The 23,019-nt window shown below is 46.5% G+C and overlaps 1 long non-coding RNA gene across 3 annotated transcripts in view; it reads right to left on the minus strand.

Annotated features, from left to right (window-relative positions):
• LOC138296343 (uncharacterized) overlaps positions 1 to 23,019 on the minus strand; it is a 150,154-nt gene that overhangs the window by 43,821 nt on the left and 83,314 nt on the right. Inside the window, exon 3 of one of the 3 annotated variants that reach the window (XR_011203814.1) lies at positions 6,863 to 7,001. The exons of 1 other annotated variant lie outside the window; for it this stretch is intronic. This is a non-coding gene — a long non-coding RNA (uncharacterized lncRNA). Of the gene's footprint in view, positions 1 to 2,760; positions 7,002 to 23,019 lie in introns of those variants that run through there. One more of the 3 variants, XR_011203813.1, reaches the window with a different exon arrangement.

Consider the following 23,019-nt stretch of genomic DNA (forward strand, 5'->3'; position numbering starts at 1 on the left):
GACACGGTAGCTTCCGTGTCTCCCGGGGGAAAAAAAAAATAAAAAAAAAATCCTCGGGTGCGACGCACCCGAGGATTTATTAATGCCCTTCCTGGTGTCGGCCACTGGTCGTGACCCGCACCAGGGAGGGTGTGGGGGCGTCGGCCAGTGGCCGACGCCCGCACTAAAGAGGTTAGTTACTGCACCTGATATTGTAGTATTTGCTAAGGCAGATTCCAATTGTTTTGCATCTTCCAAAGAACACTCAATACTTTTCGCAATATCAATAGCTTTGTCTAGAGAAGGATCTTTACACGTAAGCAATTTTTCTTGTATTTTCCTTGAAAAACACCTTGCTACTAATTGATCCCTAATCAATTGAGATGTAAAATTTTCAAATTCACATTTTGCAGCTAGTACTTTCAATGCAGTAATAAAAGTATCAATACTTTCATTTGAATTCTGCGATCTCGTGAAAAATTTATATCTATGTACTACAATATTCTTAGTTTTTACAAAATGTTTATCCAACTGTGCAATAGCCATATCAAATTCATCTAACTCTTCTTCTTCGCCCACTTGATACGTAGGTAGATGATCAAAAACATTTTGTCCTTCAACTCCTAAATAGTAATACATTAGACTTTTCTTCCTTTCAGGTCTAAATCTATGACCATCAATAGCTCCGAGAAAAGCTTTAAATGATCGTAACCACAGTTTCCATTCCAATGGAGGATCCCCCGGATCTTGCAAGAAAGGAGCAGGTGGATGAATATTCTGCATTGTCCAATTAGTAACAAAAAAACTACTTAAACAAATATACTTCAAAAATGTATATTCTTATTATTTCTCTGTTTTCTATAAATAAAGCAAAATATAATAATTTAATCTTCTTTGGTTGTTAATTTGAGAATTTATTCTTCCCAATGTAAGATGGCCGACACCAAAAAAAAACTTTCAGATATCCAGAGTCCCTTTTTTATTTTACTGATGAGATCGTAACAGGAAGTTCATAAAAAAACAGTACCACCAGAGCCTGAAGAACCATTGAAGACTGGAGGTGAGACTTGCCTTTATTTTTGGTTCTTAATTACTTTTTACTTGCTCCGATCGATGCGTGTGTGCAATACGAAATGCCTCCTGCCCGAACTCACCACACTCCGAGTAGCGCGTGTGTGTCCTGCGCGCGACACTGTATTTTAACGTTTGTTGCACGAGCGTTGTTCAGCTTGTTAACGCGCTTGATTAATTCAAACTAAACCAATCGATGCGTATACACACCAACTCGGAGTATACTGTTTCTTGTGCGATCACAAAATGCACTCATATATTCTGCGCCCAACAGTGTATTTCACTGTTTGTTGCGCGAGCGTTAAACTGTCAAGTGTCTCACGCTGCCACCAACAATCTCATACTGCTGCAAATCAGCTGATTTGTAACTGCCTTTACGCTTAAAGTCTCTGTGCCCCACACCACCGCAGTTACTGTACTTGCCAAATTCTCCATCAAAAACATCCGATCCAGATCTTCATAATTTCACTTCATTCCACCATTTCTTTTTACTGTTCCGTGTTCAAGAGCGTTCCTGAGGACCTTGATTCTTTCTCCTCGTCGCCACATGAAATGAGTCGAAGTGAAGCGTTGTAAAAGAAGATATTTATTCCATTTATAAACAAGTATTACTCCTGTAGAAGAGGGGCACAGCACCGCCACCAACCGTCACCTCCACCCATCTGTCGCCTGGAATGGCATGACATCACTCTCACGATGTCACACGATTCCAAGTGACACATGCATATTCTAACCACCTCACCACAGTAGGACTATCTTGTTATGTGTGCCGTTCTCCACACCAACTGCATAGTCTTCGTAGTTGTAAACTTATTATCAAGTCATACGTTGAGAATACCAAAAAAAACGTACACAAATGTATACGTTTACCTCTGTGAATTAGGCCCACTTTGTGTATTTTACAGTTAAAGGTTCCTGGGGGTATTTGCTCTTCCTCACCCTTTCCTTGAATATCATAACTCTTGAACACAAGAACCTTTTTTCCTTGCGCCAAACTGACTCTTCTCCCCAACACATCCAACTCTGGTCAGTTCACCTTTGTTAGAAATTGCCCTTTTCACTGGGCTATCCCCAAACTGTTTGCCTTCTACCTCCTTTTTTTACCTGTTTTTGTTGGCTTTAGGACTGTGGACACTTTATCACTGCTAACCAGTGCTAAAGTGCATATGCTCTCTGTCTAAAATGTATTGGTGATTGGTTTCTCCATGGTTGGCATATCTGATTTACTAGTAAGTCCCTAGTGCAGTGCACATGTATGCCCCGGGCCTGTAAATCAAATTCTACTAGTGGGCCTACAGAACTAATTGTGCCACCCATATGAGTAGCTCTGTAAATATGCCTCAGGCCTGCCACTGCAGTGTCTGTGTGTGCAGTTTTAAACTGCCATATCAATCTGGTAAGTGCACCTAATTGCCAGGCCCAATCTTTACCTTTTATTACCTGTAAGTCACAACTAAGGTAGGCCAAAGTCAGCCCCATGGGCAGGGTGCACACGGTGCAGTGTATTTAAAATGTAGGACATGAACTGGTGTGTTTTTTACTATTGCAAGGGCTATCTCTCGCATGGGGTAACAGGGGAATTACTTTGAAATATCTTTTAAGTGTATATTTCCATTGGGAGAAGATAGAGATATGGGGCTTGGGGTCTCTGAACTCATAATTTAAAAAAACATATTTTGTTGAAGTTGTTTTTTGAATTGTAGGCTTGAAAATGTCACTTTTAGAGAGTGGGGAATTTTCTTGTTTAACCATGCTGTGCCTCTGCCTGTCTGCTTAATACACATCTGGGTCAGGATAACTGTCGGGGAGTTTGTGTATTCACTCCAGACAGTCACACAAAGGAAGCTGAGATGTGCCCTGCATATCTTGATGGCCCAGGGCAGGGAAAGTTAGGGTCCTGTGCACTACAAAGACTTCTCTTTGAAGTTTGCCTACTTCAAAGACAGAAAAGGGTATAAGTGCTCAACCACATAAATAGTATCCGTCTCAACTGATGAAATTCTGCCTGGAATAAGAACGGGATGTTGTAGGAGGGACTGCCACTCTGCCTGTTGCTTTGTTGTGCTGGCCTGCTCTTTGCTGCTTCTGTCTTGGGATTGAGAGGACTGGACTTGACTTTCCGCATCCTGCTGTAAAGGTTCTTCAAGGGCTTGGACTGAGCTTACCTCCTGTCAAGGAGTCTCAGGGACATCAAAGACTTCACCTACCAGTGCCTTGCTGAGGGTCCTGACTTGCCAAGTGGTGCCAAATCAAGTTCCTGGGTCCTTGGGAGTGAGTTCTGGTGTCACAAGGAAGAAACTAGTGCATCGACTTCCAGAACGACTTTGGAACTGGTGCCACTCTCTGAGCCCCAGGCCCCTGTCTATACCAGAGCTGTTGTCCCTGCTGAGTGCAATTACCATGACCAACAATGTAGGCCCAACTCAGCTGCAGCACCTCCGAAGTCCTGCCACAATGCGAATCCAGAGTGACGTGTCACTGACATCCGTGGCACCCAACTCCGACTCTGCTGGAGCACCTGTGGCCACATGGTGTGATTGTGACACCACAAAATCAAAGCCTCGCGTCTTGACCTGCTGGATTCATTGACCCCGCTTTGTTGTAAGGAACCAACGCCTTGCTGCCAATGCCGCATCACCTCCTCTGCAACCATAGGGAACCAACACCTCACCTCCCCTGCCCAATAGCAAGGAACCGACACCTCATCTCCCCGGTGGCAGTAAGGAACTAACGCTGCACCGGCTACAGCGATGCCTCACCTCCCTGACTCCGTACAACTTCGTTGTTTCCACGTTGTTTTCTAAGGTACTGTAACTGGGTCTATACGACTCCATGGCCAGCCGCGCTACTTCGCAGGTGCCGCCGAACTGTTGGAAGCAACTCTGTCAAGCAGTTTTGATATACCCAGTGGGAGCTATTGTGTTTCTAAGCACTATACTACATTTAATCTTTGAAAATGTGTATGTTTACTTGTGTATTTTGGATTTTTGTTATTTTGGTCTTGTTTTACTCAGATAAATATTGGCTATTTTTCTAAACTGGCGTAGAGTACTTTTGTGGTGCTTTTACTATGTTACTGTATGTGCACAAATACGTTACACATTGCCTCTGAGATAAATCTAACTGCTTGAGCTACCAAGTGAGTGAGTAGGGGTTATCTTAGCTGTGTGACTCCTTTACTCTGACTAGAGTGAGGGTCCCTACTGGAACAGGGTGCAAACCACTGCCATCAAGGGACCCCACTTCTAACAACCTCTAAAAAAGCATTTGTTTTCAAAATATTTTTTCTTCTCATCAGGCAGAGACTTCTACACAGCATACCCTGGAGCCTCGAGTGTTTGAGCTGGCTGTGTCTAGGTTCATCCCTGGTTTGACTGCAGTGCTCTGTTGCTCACCTCTGTTTTAACTGCAGTTCTCAGTGGTTTGACCTGCTATTTTGCTAAAGCTTCAAGGCCATTAGGCCATTTCGTGCCAGAGACCAGACTTCTTTGAATTGTCCTTATTCTTCATTTATTCCCAAACAGCTCAAATCTTTGAAATTAATGCCCACACTTAAGTTATCTTTGCCATGATTCTATACCAGTTCTACAGATGACCGATGGTTCGACCTGCTCATTTGGTTGAAATTGTGCTAGTAAAGAACATTAAAAATTCTTTGCACTCTTTTATAATTATTTATTTCATTGATGACTTGTGCCCTATACTGTTTATGCATTTTAATCAACCGTCACTTTTGTGTGTGCCTTTCTTCATTTAACTAACATTGTTTGGACCTTTGAATTCTTTACAAATGAACTGTATTGATGTTTGGCTTTTTTATGCACATTCCTTGGAATTTTTCCTATGAAGCCTACCATTGTGATAGTGTGAAAATTACTAATAAATTGTGTGATTAACTGAAAGAAAAACCATGCGTTTAAAAGTGCAAGACTGAAATGAAAATGAGGCCTACACTGATAACTGACACAGATATTTTGAAAATGAAAATAAATCACTTTCTAATTAAATGTATTTTATGTTTTAGTAACTGAGAATATTGAAAAAATTATAATTACATGTTCTGAAAATAAATAGTTTGAGTTTTATGAAATGTTGTACACTGCACATTTTATTGTGTTTTAAACAGGCCTACGCTAAGCTAATTCAGATGAAATAATGTGATGTTTAGAAATTGCTGATGTGGATAGAAAGTCACTATAATTTTTCTGTCTTTACTGAAGCATCTTGTTGACGTGAAATGTACTAATATTGAAACATTTTTTTAGTTCCTGCTAGATAGTGTTCCACAGAAAACAATGGCTTTCAGTAGTTTTATGCAGTTTGAAACATTTTATTTCTGGGTCTGGAACTGGTGATGGCAGTGAAAGGAGCTGAACCAATGAGGCAGAAAAGAACACAAAAAGTGCAACATGGAGAAAGGTGCTTTAGTTTTAATTGCTTCTGTCCAAACCACCCTACAGTCTAACCAATGGCAGAGTATCTAGTTAATTTTTGGGACTTTAATATTGTGATGTAAGCTCAGACTTTGGGGAGCTTTTGCTTTGTCCTTTGCTGTGATCAGTCTTATGCAGATTTCTTCTCTGCTGTTTAGAGTGCAGTTCTTCCCTGTTGCTGGCTCTGTTAAGATGTCCTTTTATTTCTGCTAGTGAAATAATGTGCTGTGTGCCACTTACAGTTCACTGTCCACTGACGCTGACCATGAAGATGCTCCACTGAAGAAGACTTTTCTGCCTGCTGAACCCATTAAGGAGAGGTATAACATAGTTTGAGCATTTGTCTTTCTTGCAGGTTTTCATGTTTTCTCTTCTAGAAACCCAACCGCTATTTTTGTTAGCGCCATAGATGGATGTTTGACAAATTAGCTTTGTCTTCTTTTTCTTTTTGCATGAAGTCCAACATGCTTAATCTATTTAAGGTGATAGTTAAAATGTCACATTCTGAATTTGGCTGCACAAAATAACTGATTGTGAATAATACATCTGTGTTAAATCAATGTATTCAATCTCAACTGTGCACCTGATATTGCTGTTCTTCTGTATGGTGATTCTTGAGTGCCTATTGATTCTCATTCTGTCAAAGCTAAGATTCTTTAGAAGGTTTGGATACCTGCGTTATTCATGTATCATTATAATTTGGTTTTGTGTTTGATTTACATGATCTAAGCATTGTTATTCTAAAGGCAGTAACTGTTTAAACTTTACTAAACTGTTGTAGTGCTTCATGGCCAAGTAGGTCATGGCGTGTATAAATCACTAATTCTAAGGTTGATTAATGATGGTATTGTTTGGTTTGGTTTATTGTTGACTTTATTTTGTTCACAACCAAACACTCATACCTAACGGAGTCCAAAGGTTCATTCAACCTCATGAGGGTAGATGGTTGGTTACCCTAATGTGTCCCCTTATAAAATAAATGATCACAACAAATATAAGGTAGGATGCACTGACGCCATTTGTGGCCCAAAATGTTCCTTATAGGAATCAGTTTATATCTATAGGTCAGATTGCTACGCCATCACTGGTGGCATCCACCTCATTGCTTAGCATTCCAGTGACTTACAATATTCCATATCATCAAGGCTATCTATTAAATCATCCATAATTATTAGCAACTATTATATTGAGCAGATGATTTGTAAGTGATGCCTCTTTATAACAAGCATTAGCAAGGTTACTTGGCTTTGCTTGGGGGCGGAGACGTGGTTGGTGATTTGGAAGGAGGTGGGTGGAAATGTTGGGGGGAAAGAGGGAGATGTGTTTAGAGAATTGGTACTTTATGTGTCAAAAAGATTTATTTAAATGTGCTGTTAAACCTCTTTTGATAAGGCATTCAAGTATCAGTTGCATGTGATATTCATTCTGCGCTTTCACATTATGGCTGTGGGAAAGTTGGACTGTGATGTGCCTTCAGCTGGTGAGGTCTCGAGTCGGAAGTGTCTGAAACAGCAAGTCCTAGAAAATGAAAAACAATGGAATACTAGTGTGAGTGAAGGTACAGCTTGACACACAAGCACACAGCCAAAATAAACATGTGTTGACATCTGTAGTATCCTGCTGCATGGGATCATTTGCATGCTGCAGCTTCCCAGGCTTCATAGGCCAAAAATGAGTCTCTCCAGCGAAAGACACAAAGCTCTCAGAATATTAATAGAAAGGAAAACATAAGCAACAAAACATCACCCTTAGCAACTGCAAATTTGACAGCAGCCTCATTTGTCACAAAATGGTCTGTGTGGAGTTAGCTCTGCGCACCTCCACTCAGGGTCTTTGGAGAAGCTGCATCAGAGCAAACTGACACTGCCTCTTATACACAGTGCCCATTCTTTGGCTGTCCATAGGCCAAAGTGGCATCCGCACATTCTGACGTTGCCTCTGTGCTTTAGAAGACAGACATGAAATGTCCAGTGTCTCTGAGTAGTCCCCACCCAGGATTAATTGCTCCTAGTATTCATGGAGTGGCACGCTATGACTGCCAGTTGCTCCCCTCCAACGCATAGGCTGTCACTATACTGCAGTTCCATAGGCTGTCTATGCTGCGATAACTGCATCTTTCAGAAAAGGAGGGCTTCTCTGAACTAACTAACAGCAACAATTGCTCATTCCGGCTGTGTGGAGAATAATGACGAAGAACTGAGACCAGACGCGGGGTCAGACTCGCATATATGGCAATGCAGGCAGTGCCCAATGGGCTGATCTGACAGACCAATGTGCGAGTCGGATTTTCAGCAGCTAATGGGGCCTGTTTTGTGGCCGAGTGGGTTTGTTTTCAGTGTTGCTTTCACAAACAAACACATATTCAGACTCCCATCCCTTTCAAAATACCCATGCAATGTGTCTTTAAAAGTTCAAAACTGGCCTGATTTACTTTTTAGCTACCTCTTTCGCTAGTGGCGGCCACTTTTATTTTTTTGCCCAGGCCTATTTATTGTCCCAGTCTGTGAGCGCAGGGATTTAGATGTGAATAATTTGTCTTTACATAATCATACTTATGTACTAAATGTGTGAAATAATTTAACTATAAACTTATGTTAATACAACAATTGTGCTGTACTTAGTGGCCGGCATTGAGCGAAAGGCCTGGATATGTTTTCTAATGTTATATTAATAATGTGATGGGAAAATATTTGTCCCTTTAAGAGCATGTTCTCTGCTAAAATAAATGCTGATATAATATGAGTATTTCTTGGCCTCTGCTGGGTTTTAAGCAGAACGAGGCCACCATGCAATGTTATCTGTTTTAAATGTTTCTAGGGTGCTTTGTTTTTTAAACTTCATGTCAGTTGCCTAACAGACTTCATTCATTAAACTTGCATATTTGTCTGTAGTTATGTTTCTAACGAATGTATTTCTCTTGAGGGAATGGTGTGGAAGAAATGTTTCCATATTTTTGTAATCACTGTCCAGCAACAGCATATTCGGAAGGTGCCAAAAAATGGATCTAAAGATGCAGCCGGAGAAGGGAGTGTGCAAGATACATTTTGAATTAGTTCGAGTTTCGTTAATAGAACAACAGCGAATAAATATTCTTAGACCTAACATTTTATATAATTGTAATATCTAATAATTGTCTCATTGGGTATATTCTTCTCATCTTATGTTTTAACCAATCACAGGAGTTTAGCAAGTTTAATTTAATGTTCAGTCTCCATTGATTTGGTGCTCATATTTTCCTGGACTCCAGAGACTTCACTTCATGCATTTGGTGTGATCTGTCACTTTGACACTTCATGCTTTGCCAGTCAGTCTACTGACATTCTGGTGTTTCATTATTTTCTGAGTTTACTATGTTGTTCAATACTGAACTAATGCATTAATGATTTAGTAATCTTTTAGTCCAAATTCTAATCCAACCCCCTACCTTGTTACTGTTCTGATGCTGATGCTGCTGTCCCTGATGAAGTTATAATCTGATTGCTGACTACCATAAGGATAGGTAAATGTATGGATCTGTATACTGTGTTTGTCTTTTGTTTTTCAGGTGCCAACTGCTATTGTTTAAATACTGCTGCTTATTTTAATAGCGCCATAGCTAGATGTTTTCTAAATTTGTGTTACTAAATCTTTTACATGAAGCCCAACATGTTAATGCTAATTAGTGGTTAGTGAGGTGTTACTCTCATACTCATGAATAGTCATTGATTCTTTCATTTGTTGATTCAATGTATTAAATTTCTCTTGCTCAAGTTCTATTATTTTGGTTTTGTGCTTTCTCTATTGAATTAGTGTTCTTAGGATTTACCCAGATGTACTGCTAATCTAGTAGTATCCTCAGTACAGACTTTACAGAAACCAATGTTGATTCAAACACATGGTACTGCCTGAAATGCAGAATGCAGGAATAATGCAAACTCAGAATGTAGAGACCAGATTAAGCCCAGATGCAGTATCGGTACCTATTACACTTGGTCCAATTGTGCCTTCATATGCCCAAAACAATAATAGTGCAGATAACCGAGGAGTTCAAAATCAGAACGAAAACATGAGATTAATCTTGCCTCCAAGACAAACTCTGAATAGATCAAGGTCGGTATTAGATTTAACACCTATTAGAAATCCTGAAATGGCTGGATCACATAATGGTCCTGAGTTAAAAATGTTAACTCCTCAATGTGTGAACTCAATACAGCAACAGTTACCGAGTGTGCAACATGGTAATATTTAATTACAAGGTTTGACAGCACAACAATTAACAAGGTGGTTGGAAGAATTACGTGTTTCAAGTGTTCCAGAGAGTCAGTTTAAAGAAAAGGAGTTTATAAATAAGACAAGATTGTTGATGGAAGCAGGTGAGCTTCTTGAAGGGGCAATGGGAGTAAACCGACTCGAATCTTACTCTGAAGCTGAGTTGAGATATTTGTGCCCATTAATTACAGAGGGAGCAGTTGAAGTACATCAGCAACCTCAGGAGTTAGCAGATAAATATGAAATTGATCTTACAAAAACAAAAAGCCTGAAAAGAAGTCCCAGATTAAGGCCCTCATTATGACATTGGTGGTAAAAAACACTGCCGCCAACATACCGCCGCGGACATCCGTTCACCATATTTTGACAAACACACACCAATCCATCACTATTCAGCCACCGACACAACTCCGCCACACCAAAGGTCAGTGATAAACTGGCGTAGCAAAACCCACACCGTTATACCAACAGAACTATGCCCAACACATTATGACCCACGATTCACCACGGTGGACATTCAATGGTGGTAAACTATTGGCGGTACATACTGCTGCGGTCAAAATACACACACACATACAAAACAACACCACATTGGTCAATTCAAACTACACACACCTGACACACATACACACACCACACCCACACCACTATAAAACACACACCCACATTACCCACAACCCTTTACAAACAATTGCCAAGAGATAGACACCATGACCACAGACAAGACCAGAGACACACACCACCTACACCTATACACCATCCACGCTCCCCACATCACACACCTCAACACATCACCCTACACACCCTCACCCACAATACTCACACAATACCCATAGCACCACAATGACACCCCAGATTCTCTGAAGAGGAGGTAAGGGTCATGGTGGAGGAAATCATCCAGGTAGAGCCACAGCTATATGGAGCACAGGTGCAGCAGATATCCATTGTTAGGAAGATGGAGCTATGGCGGAGGATCATATGCAGCGTTAACGCCGTGGGACAGCACCCAAGAACTAGGGATGACATCAGGAAGAGGTGGAACGACCTACGGGGGAAGGTACGTTCCATTGCAGCAAGACACCAGCTCACAGTACAGAGGACTAGTGGTGGACCCCAACCTCCTCCCCGCAACTAACAACATGGGAGCAGCAAGTCTTGGCAATCATGCATCCTGAGGGCCTGGCAGGAGTAGCAAGAGGACTGGACTCTAGTAAATCAACTCTTCACTACTATCACCCCCCTACCTGCATGCAATCATATACCCCCACCCTCACCCTCACCCTCACTCCCATCACTCCACTACTTCCCACACACCGTACCATCACATCTCACTCATCCCAATGCCACCCCCTGCATGTATCACCAATACATGGACACCCCTCACAGACCTGCATGGACACCTATCACTAAAGCATGCACACTAGAGAGAACTAATCATTCCACCATACACCAATGTGCACAAGTGAAAGCTGCCAGGGCAATAACAACCATAGAGGCCAACCCACCTATGCACAATATGTCACACACAGAAACAATAACACTGCATTTACATCCCCACAGGTATCCCAGCCAATGTCACCAGAGAAGAGGTGCCAGGAACATCCAGTCCCTCCACAGAAGAGGCCCACAGTGATGACAGCAACTCTGCTCACCTAGATCTGGATGTCCAACCTTTCCCATCAGGGACCTTTGGACAGTCGGTTACCTAGGCACAGTCACACACCACCACAGAGCCTCCCCCCTCAGGAAACACTACCACAGCACCCACCCATTGCGCCCGTACCTCTGTCCTCAGGACACATCAATCAGCAGTGTGTCCACCACTACAGGGACTCATTGTAACATTCCTCAGCCCTTGTCCTGGGATTCCTCACAGGGGTCAGTAGCCATGATAGGTTGGGGTAACCTGAGTCACCTGCAAATATCGTTGGACAACTGTTAGCCACACACTATCCCTTATGGCCCACACCATACCCATACACCAACATCCACTGGGTGGGAACCAGGGCTCACCTATTAGCCACACCCTGTGGCTCTGTAGATGGGCCATCACATTTGGGATGCTGCTATTCCTCAGGATAAAGGCATCATGCACCGACCCAGGATACTTAACATTGAAATGGGAGATGTACTGGTCTGCCAAACATTCGAATTCTGAAGACCTGTTCATTTTGCCGGGGGACGGCACAAATGCTTTATGTGTTCCATCAATCACCCCAATTATGTTGCGTATATGTCCCATTGCATAGAAGTCAGCCTTCACCATGGGCAAATCCTCCACTTGGGGGAAACCAACGTAGCTGCATGTGTGTTTAATCAGGGCAAACAACACTCTGGTCAGCACTATTGAGAACATTGGATGTGTCATTCCTGCTGCCAAGCCCACTGTCACTTGGAAACAACCAGTTGCCAAGAAATGGAGCACAGATAGGACTTGGAAAAGGGTGGGGATCCCAGTGGGGTGACGGATAGCAGATATCAGGTCAGGCTCCAATTGGGCACTCAGCTCCGTGATTGTGGTACTGTCAAGTCTGTAGGTGAGGACAATGTGCCTGACCTCCATTGTTGCCAAGTCCACCCGGGGTCTGTACACGGGGGGATGTCTCCATCTCTGATTCATCTATGTGGCAAAAGATTGAGGAGCCTATCATAAACTGTACATTGTAACCACTACAGTTGATGTGAAATTTAAATGTATTAGTGACATATGTCCTGTATGTACAATTGTGATCTGTGATGTAGTTATGATCCATGCACTGCCCCCCCTGAAATGATTCTGTCTAACCTGTATGGAGGGACAGATGGAAGTGAGGTAATTTCGCTGATGTTGTGTGCCATTGAGGGAGGCGGTTGGGATCTGCTGTGCAACGCCTCATTAGATAATATTGGGCCCTATGGGGTACAGTGGCCAATGGTGATGTACGCCGCCATGGACATCACCACCATTTTCTATCTGTTCATTCACTTGCTACCTTACCTTCAACAGGAGAGGACCTACACTGCATGTGCTGCCTTGACCTGTGTCTGGAACCTACAATGGCCCGTGTGACTTGGGAAAGGGCCCCTGCCTTCACCTCGGGGGAATTGGAGAGACTAGTGGATGGGGTCCTACCCCAGTACGGACTGCTGTATGGGCCTCCAGACCAACAGGTGAGTACACTGTGAGCACGAGTTATGTGGCATGAATGCATGGAGTGCTGTGTGTGAAGGCCTCATGTGGGGGGGGGTTGGTGGATGGGCCCTGGGCTGCGTGCAGCATGTATTCTGGCCCATGTCTGTGTGAAAGGGGATGGGAAGGGGAAGGGCTATGGTGGGCCATGAATGTAACAGGCAGGATGGTCTGACTAATATCTTTCCCTGTGTGTATTTCCTCTGCAGGTCAGCGCCCATCAAAAGAAGGGTATAAGGTGTGCCATCCCCAAGGACGTGTGGACCCTGGGGGTCTACCGCAGGTGGAGCACCCACTGTCGGAAATAGTGGGAGGACCTGAGACGCCGGGCATGGAAGACGGTGGAGGCCCAGCTGGGGATGGCCTCCCAATGAGGAAGGGTGCCTGTCGAACCCTGACCCCCCTGGCGGCACGCATACTGGCAGTGGCCTATCTGGCCTATCTGGAGCTGGATGGGGGCTTGAGGGCATCACAGCAGCCACAAGGGGGTGAGTACAGTGCCCATCATTATTACTTACGCATGGTGGGGTGGTATCCGGGTGGGGGATGTGTGTCTGTGGGTGCCCCTAAGCCAATCCTGACATTGCAGAGTAGGATCCATGTTGGGCAGGGATCTGTTGTAAATTCCTCCAAACTAGCTAGTAGGCATCCACTACTGGGCAGGGCTGTGGGGGTCCCAGGTATGCTGCATGTGGCGGTATGTGTCCCTCCCCATACCCTGGTGACTAGCATTGTTAATGATAGTGCATTGCATAGTGCGTAGGGCTGTTCCCTGCTGTGTATGCCAAAGGTGGTGTTGCTGCAGCCATTAATCCAGAGTATCCTTTGTCTCCCCCCTCTTTGTTTGGTCATCCTGTCCTTATGTGCATTAGCATCATCTGGCAGAGGAGCAGAGGCACCGGTGACAGAGGAAGCTGCACCCCATAGGTCATAGGAGGCAGAGTCCACTGACTGTGAGGGCACCAGTGCGACGGAGGGCGAGGGGAGCACCACGGAGGAGACTGGAGAGGACAGTTCGGACATGGATACCTCCTCTGATGGAAGCTCCCTGGTGGTGGCGGACACCTTTGTGCCCACCCCAGCTACAGGTACAGCCGCCACCTCCTGTACCAGCACCGCCCTCCCAGCAGCCCCTCATCGAGTTGCCCATGCCCACCCACCTAGGAGGCTGGGCATCTCCTTGTCCCCAAGCACCTCAGGCCCTGCCCCAGTTAGCCCTGCTGCCCTGAGTGAGGAAGAAATTGACCTCCTGAGATCCATCTCTGTTGGGAAGTCAACCATTATGAATGTCAAACAGGGGCTGGCAGCCCAAATGCAACAGGCCAATGTATTTCTGGAAGGCATTCACACTGGCTTGGCGGCCCAACAGAGATCAATCCAGGCTCCCAACAGCCATACACCTCACAACAGCATCCAGCCCATGCACCTGCACCCAAACACAGCACACAGATACCTCCTACAACCACTCCCTCTTCCTCTACTCCCAGACCTTCTCCCTCTTCCCAACCCAATGTCCCTAAGCAGCTTTTCCTGTCCACCATTGACCTCTTCCCTACCCCTCCCCACCCCTGTCCTTCACGTCTGGCTAGGGTGTGTAAAACCCAGGCAAGTACCTCAGCCACCCAATCCACGGGCCCAGTAGTGTCCACAAAAACTAAGGTGGGAAAGGATCCCGGGCACCAGGCAGCCACTTGGAAAGGTTGCCTTCCCCAAGTGCTGCCAGGAAGGGCCAGGAGCCCTCTCCAGCTGCTGCCTTGAAGGTCAAAGTGCCCCCCCCAGCTGCTGCCAGGAAGGACAAGGAGCAATCCCCAGCTGCTGCAAGGAAGCGCAAGGAGCACCCGCAGCTGCTGCAAGGAAGGGCAAGGGGCCTGCGCCAGCAGGCAGAAAGGACAAGGGGTCAGGTGCTGGCACTCAGTTGGAGCCCCCACCACCAACCATGGTGGTGAAGCTGTCTGAGGCTGCACGGTACGGGTAAGTGCCTCCCCCACCACCACCAGCACCACCAGCAGCAGTGAGCAGCTGTCTGAGGCTGCAAGGGATGGGCTGGTGCCTCCCCCCACCACCAGCAGCAGCACCACCACCTTGCACTCCCCAAAGATCTGCATCACGGGGCACGCTGCCCCCTCCAGAACCAGTGGGTATGGCACCCACTCACCCCATCCTCTCCAGGATGAAGATCACAGGGCACAATGGCCCATCCAGAACCAGTGGGTATGGCACCCACTCACTCCATCCTCTCCAGGATGAAGATCACAGAGCAAGATGCCCCTCCAGAACCAGTGGTAAAGACACCCACTTGAGAGACTGTGGCCTTGCACTCCCCAGGACAAGTCAGTGGGCAAATCACCCACTTGAGAGTCTGTGGCCTTGTACTCCCCAGAACCAAGCACAGGGCATGGTGCCCCATCCAGAGCATGTGGACAAGTCACCCACTTGAGAGACTGTGGCCTTGTACTCCCCGGTACCAAGCACAGGGCATGTTGTCCCCTCTATGACCAGTGGATTTGTTCCATCTTACGGCTGAGGTGCCCCCGTCCCCCTGAGGTGCCTGTCTATTTTAGAACCGATGCCCCTGCAGTGTTCTCTCCATGTTGTTGCAGGTGTCAAGTGGGCCCTTGGACTTCGTAATGTGGCCCTGTGGCCTACGCCCATTGAGGACTCAACAGTGTCCCTTGTTTGTACATATGTTTATACTTTTGGATTGAATTTTCATATTTCTACTTTATTTATATTATTACACTCACTTTCATTTATTACTGTTGTCCTTGCATTATTCCTGAGGAGTACGGGGTGAATATGTTATGTTACTGCATCAGCTTGTGTGTATGGTATTGGGGGTGGGGGTGTTGCATGTTGCGTGTGTGTGTCACTCTCTTTGTCCTCCCCCCCCTGTCTGCTAGGTGGCTGTACTAACCGTGGTTGTCTTCGTCATCGTTGGTGTTCGTGGTAGAGCAGGACGGAGAAAAGCATTGGGAAGATCTGCAGTTCGGGGTCCATGGCGGCGTGGTTCTTCCTTGAGTCTCCAATGGTTAGTTGTTTCCCTGCTGTGCAATGTTTCCACCAAGCTTTTGATGTTGTTGGTACCGTCTTGGAAAAGGTGGCAGATTGGCCTGTCATAATACAGTGGGCGGAATATTGTCTTCTGCCTGGCTGCTGCCCCCGTGGTGCCTGTTGATTCCGCCCTGGTGGTCGGTGTGGTAAAGTGGCTGTCTGTCTGAGCTCTTCCCGCCATGGTCATAATTTGGTGGTATTTACCGCCAGCTTGTTGATGGTATAACTGACGCTTTATCACCGACCGCCAGGGTTATAATGAGGGCCTAAATTTTGAAGCTGAAGATTCTGAACATATGAGATCTGCAGGGATTAAAAAACATCTTAAAGAGTTACTTGAGAAAGTATAAATTTGGAGAGAAAAATGGGAAGGCAGATGGGTCAAAAAAAGAGAAAGGCAAAGGAAAGGTTCAGATACTCCTCATGTGAATGTATCACATTAAAGAGCCAGTAAACGTTTTACCAACGAGAGAAATTCCTAGAGGGAATTTTGTACATGTCCCGTGGAGCAGAAGTGATATTTTGTCATTTACAAATGACTACCCCAGGCTGAGGGAGAAACCAGTGGAGTGGTACCAGCAAACAGATCATTTGTGAAACTTGCAAAATGCCTGTGAGTTGATTTAAATACACTTTTGCAGATAGTTGTTCCAGCAGATTTGTGGACTGAGTGTAAAAGGGGTGTAGACAACAAGTGAGCCACTGAGAGATCAGCAGGTGCACCATCTCCTGAAGTAATGAAGTATTACTATGAGGTCATTGAGTTTCTGAAAATGAGAATTTAGCTGACAAACATTGATTGGCAGCGCATAGATAGGACTGTGCAAGAAGTGAAAGAATCGATTCATGCATACTATGAGAGGTTGTTAAAAGCATTTAAACATTAAAGTGGTACAGAAACAATTGAGTCAAAAGACATGATTCATTTTGTGTTCAGGTTTGTTGAAGATCTCAGACTAGAAATTAGTCAGATGATTAAGAATCATTTGATTTGCTGGCAAGCCAAGCCGTTTGATGAGGTGTTGCAGTATGTGAAATATTGTAGTGATGAGATTGAATTGAAACAGAAAAGGTTGAAGGAGAAAGCGATGGTGATGCAGAACAAGGCTACACAGACAAGGATTCAGGGAAGTTTTCAGCCTCAGCAGCAGCAGGGAAATGGCATGTTTCAGAGTCAAGGCATGTTTCAGAATGGAGGCAGAGGTAGTGGTCATAGTGGTATGGGAAGTGTTAATTGTGGTCCTGATTTGAATTCTGTGATGATGGAAGGAGAGCCACAAGGAAAAAGAATGTTATCTTGTCATGTTAGCGGGAGAATCGGTCATTGGATAAGGCAGTGTCCAATGTTTAATGAAGGAGGTGTTGGCCAGCAGATGAATGTGTCAATGCTTTTCAGAAAATGAAAGGACCAAGAATGAGAGGTCATATTCCAACTTTCCAAAATACTATAAGTATGAAGCAGGTTTTCCAACCCTTACAGCCCATGCAGCATGTGCAAAATGTGCAACCGCAGGTACAACAAGTACAATTACCCCAAATGCAGCGGATGCAGCCACAAGTACAGATGGTGCTTGCATAACAAATTCAAATGCCTGGACAATTTCAAGTACTGCAATTTCCTATGGGTCAACAACAGGTGATGCTTTCTCAGGTGGGCACGAGTCAGAAAATGAATCCGAGTAATAATGCAGTACACCAATTTCCTGTACACAGTGAGAATGGAATAAATTATGTTTGGCTAACAGATTAGAAGTGGATCAGAAAGTTATGTTAAGGGAAAGGTTCATGGTCACAAAGACTTCTTTCTGGTTGATACTAGAGCTACTGGTTCGACAGTGAGATCTGCAGAGGTTTCAGATTTGCCCTTATCAGGGAAGACAATTCAGATTGCAAATCAATACTTGACGAACACAACTACAGAACGAGTTTTGGTTCAGATTGGTCATTTTAAAGGCTTGCACAAGTTTGCGGTTTGTGATTAAAGTCCTGTGTCCTTACTGGGAAGGGATTTACTGTGCAAAACAAGATGCTCAATTACCTGTTCCAATGAAGGAATTGAAATTCGGACAAACAGTCATGATGAAGAAGACCCAACAGTTACTGTCAGCAATGAGTCAGTGTCCGAAGAATTTCCTTTGATTAGTTTGGATGAGCCAGTGATTGAGGAAGGTCCTTTGATTAGTTTCTTTTCAGTTTTTGAAGTGAATGATCTTCCTGTTGATTTGTGAAAGACTGTTAAGTCTAAAGTTTGGGATCTTTCAGCAAAGGACATTGGGTTGATAAAAGGAGCAGAATCAGTTCAAGTTGCAGTTAAGCCAAATGTAGTTTTTCCTCAGACTCCACAATACCCAATGACAATTGAAGCAATCGAGGGTGTGAAACCCTTAATAGAGTAGTTTGTGGAGAAAGGAATTTTAAAAGAAGTGTTGAGTAGTCCATAAAACCTGGACCAACCCCCCCTCAGAACCCGACAGCCATCGCCATCCCCAAAGGATACAAACTCCAACGCAAAGACTGCCTCAACAGGCCAGGTGGTGGCATCGCCATCCTACACAGGGACACCATCAAAGTCACCACCAGCTCCCAAGACACTATCGACAACACAGAACACATGCACTTCCTAATCCACATTAACAACAGCTCCACCCTCAGAGGTACACTAATCTACAGACCACCAGGACCATGCCCCGCCTTCTGCAACACCATCACCGACACCATCAGCTCTCATGCCCTCACCTCCACAGACTACATCCTCCTCTGTGATTTCAACTTTCACTTGGAGAACCTACAAGACCACAACTCTACCTCCCTCATAGACAACCTCACCAACCTCGGACTCAAACAACTGGTCACCGCACCCACCCACTCAGCAGGCCACACGCTCGACACAATTTTCACTTCAAGCCAGCACATAGCCTACACCCACACCACCAAACTCCTCTGGACTGACCACCACTGCGTCCACTTCTCCTTCGCCAAACCCCCCACACACCACCATCAACACACCACACCCTACCGCATGTGGGACAAGATCTCCACAGAACGCCTGAACTCCCAACTGGCTCACAACCCCCCCCCACACCAACGACCCAAACACAGGAGCACACAACTCTAAGCGCAAATGCTGCCAAGCGGAGAGGATATGGCGACAAGAACCCTCTACAACCAACTTCTCCACCCTCAAAGCCACCATTCGCACCCATCACCAACTCATACGCACCGCCAAAAGAGATCAATACAAGACACGCCTTGACAACAACTCTCAAAACAGCAAAGAACTCTTCACCATCATTAATGAACTAGCCAAACCCAAAGCCAGCAACTAGACCCCTCACACACACAGCCCCTATGTGACGCCCTCTCCAACCACTTCCACCACAAAATCCTGGACATCCACAAAAGCTTCATATCACACACACCCACCACACATACCCCTCACGCACCCAACTCAACCCCCACGCACAATCCCCCCACCACACTCACCACCTGGGCCCCCACCACACACAAAGAAACCGAAAAAAACGATGAACTCCATCCACTTTGGATCCCCCTCCGACCCCTGTCCACATCGCATCTACAACAAAGCCAGTCCAACCATCGCCCCCATACTCCGTGACATAATCAACTCCTCCTTCGACTCGGCAACCTACCCGGACCCCTGGAAGCACGCGGAAATCACCACTCTCCTAAAAAAAAAAAACCCTACCCAGAGATCCTCTCCAACTGTCGCCCCATCTCCCTCCTCCCTTTCACCGCCAAGGTTGCCGAGAAACTAGTCAACACCCGCCTATCCCACTTCCTCGAAGAACACAACACTCTTGACCCCTCACAATCCGGGTTCCGCAAGAACCACAGCACGGAAACCGCCCTCATCGCATGCACTGACGACATTAGGACCAAAGTCGACAAAAGGGAGATCATCGCACTCATCCTTCTAGACCTCTCCGCACCCTTTGACACTGTCTGCCACCATACACTCTGCACACGCCTCCACAACATAGGAAATTGCCACAAAGCCTTGGACTGGCTCACCTCCTTACTCACTGACTGGGCCCAGAGTGTCCGCCTCCCACTTTTCCACTCCACCACTACCAAGATCATCTGCGGAGTCCCCCAAGGATCATCCCTCAGCCCCACACTCTTCAACATTTAAATGATTCCCCTAGCCAACATCCTCCGATCACCCGCAATCACTATCCTCTCCTACGCAGATGACACCCAACTTATCCTCTCCCTCACCCACAACCCCCCCACCGCCAAAACCAACCTACACATAGCTCTCCTCGACACCGCCAACTGGATGGCAACTAACCACCTCAAGCTTAACTCCAACAAAACTGAGATCATCATCTTCGGCCCCAACAAAACCATTTGGGACAACTCCTGGTGGCCCACCGCTCTAGGCCCGCACCCACCCCCGCAAACCACGCATGCAACCTCGGCATCATCCTGGACCCCTCCCTCTCCATGACACAGCAAATCAATGCTCTTACCTCCTCCTGCTTCCACACACTCCACACTCAAAATGGATTCCCCCAGAGACCAGCAAGACAGTCACCCATGCACTCATCAGCAGAAGACTAGACTACGGTAACACCCTCTACGCAGGCACCACACTCAAACTCAAATGCAAACTCCAGAGAATCCAGAGCACAGCTGCACGCCTCGTCCTTGGCCTCCCCCACCATGAACGAATTTCACCACACCTCAAAACCCTTCACTGGCTCCCCATAAACAAGAGAATCACATTCAAGATCCTCATCCACGCACACAAATCCCTCCACAACACCGGCCCGACCTACCTCAACGCAACCTCCGATTAGCCAACCTCCCCCTAGCCACAGACCCCCACATCCAACGCACCACCAGAGGAGGCAGGTCCTTCTTCTACCTCGCCCCCAAACCCTGCAACTCCCTCCACACCAACCTCTGCAAAACCAAAGACCTCCTACTCTTCAGAAAGAACCTCAAAACATGGTTGTTCGAACAGTGACCCTCCTGCCCCCCCAGCCCCTCCCAAGCGCCTTGAGACCCTCACGGGTGAGTAGTGCGCTTTGTAAAAAAATTTGATTGATTGATGTAATTCACCAGTAATGGGTTTGCGAAAACCATGTGGGAAAGTTCGACTTATGCAGGATTTGAAAAAAATAAATGACATAGGCCCTCATTCCAACCTTGGCGGTCTCTGACCAGTGGTTTCCCGCCGGTTTTCCCCTGGCCCAGGGAATCCTCCATGGCGGCGCTGCATGCAGCGCCGCCATGGGGATTCCGACCCCCTTCCCACCAGCCTCTTTCTAGCGGTTTTCACCACCAGAACCAGGATGGCGGGAACGGGTGTCGTGGGGCCCCTGGGGGCCCCTGCACTGCCCATGCCACTGGCATGGGCAGTGCAGGGGCCCCCTAACAGGGCCCCATACAGATTTTCACTGTCTGCTTTGCCATTCGGAGCCTGTGTTGCAGGGCCTTTCCCGCTGGGCCGGTGGGCGCTCCTTTGGCGGGCGCCCAGCGGGAAAGCCAGAATGGCCGCTGCGGTCTTTTGACCGCGGAGCGGGCAAATGGCGGTAACCGCATGGCGGGCGGCTACCGCTGCCCGCCGCGGTCAGAATGACCGCCATAGTGATTAATTGTTGTCCAGTAGTGCCAAATCCAACTGTGATTATATTTCAAATCCCATGCGATGCTGAATGGTTTACTATGATAGACTTATGTCAATCGTTCTTTTCTGTGCCTCTACACAAAGACAGCAGCTATCTCTTTTGTTTTCCATTTCTGACTACTGCTGGTGTAGAATTCCATAAAGGTTTTCAGAGTCACCATCCATTTTCAACCAGTTCTTTAAAAATAATTTGGAGTCATTAGTGATGCCTTACTAGTCAACGCTAGTACAATACATTGATGATTTGTTATTTGTATCCAAGACAAAAGAAGGGTGAACGTATGATATGATTGCTTTGTTAAATTTCCTGGGAGACAATGGACATAAAGGGGGTCATTTTGACCTCGGCGGTCTTTTGCCAAGACCGCCAAGGGACTGCCGTGCGGAAGACCGCCAGTGATGGCGGTTTGCCGCTCGCGTATTATGACCGTTGGCAGCTCTCCGTCCTTTTTCCGATGGAGAGCCATCAACAGCCATACTGGCGGGCGGCGGGGAAGTGGAGGTTGCTCCACCTCCACCGCCACGTCAACAGAACACCGCCCACCGAATCACATCCTGTAATTCGGCGTTGTGGTGTTCTGTTGACGGTGTGGTGTCGGCGGAGCAGCCCCCATGGCTCCCGTCCCCTCCCGGAGGATCGTCGGACCAGGTAAGTCGATCGTCCGTGAGGCGAGGGGGGTGGGGGGTGTTGTGTGTTGTGTGCGGGCATGGGGGTGTGCGTGTGTGTATGTAGTGGGGATGTGTGAGTGCCTGTATGGTTGCGGGGATGTTGTGAGTATGGGAATGAGTGCGTGTATGTCTGTAGGTATGTCTGTATGGTTGTGTGCGTGTATGTTTGAATGTGGGTGTGCGTGTCTGACTGTGTGTGTGGATGTTGGCATGTATGTCAGTGTGTGTGCATGCATGTGTGTTGGTGGTGCCTGCGTGCGTGTCGTGTGTGCATGAGTGCTGTGATGTTGGGGGTCTGGGTGGGGAGGGGGGTCCTACCACCTTTGGGGGGTGGCAGGGGTGGTGGGGGGTATAGGGGAGGGAGTCGGGGTGGGGGTGGGGCTGGGGGAGATCCCTTTCAGTGCCAGGGAAATAAATTCCCTGGCACTGATAGTGCTTACCGCCATGGATTTCATGGCGGTTTCAAACCGGATGAAATCCATGGCGGTCAGCCGGGTCAAAATACCGCCAGCGGTATAGTGACGGCCGCCGGGCTGGAGACAAGGGTCTCCAGCCCGGCGGTCGTCTCCGCCCTGGAGAACCGGCGGATGACCATGGCGATAACCGCCATGGTCATAATTCCCAAAAAAAGACCGCCAGCCTGTTGGCGGTCTTACCGCCGCTTCTCCGCCTTCCGCCAGGGTCATAATGACCCCCAAAGTGTCTGCTGCTAAATTGCAGTACTGTCAGGAAGAGGTGAAATA

The sequence above is a fragment of the Pleurodeles waltl genome, chromosome 5, assembly GCF_031143425.1.
Source record: "Pleurodeles waltl isolate 20211129_DDA chromosome 5, aPleWal1.hap1.20221129, whole genome shotgun sequence".
Classification (NCBI taxonomy): Eukaryota; Metazoa; Chordata; class Amphibia; order Caudata; family Salamandridae; genus Pleurodeles; species Pleurodeles waltl.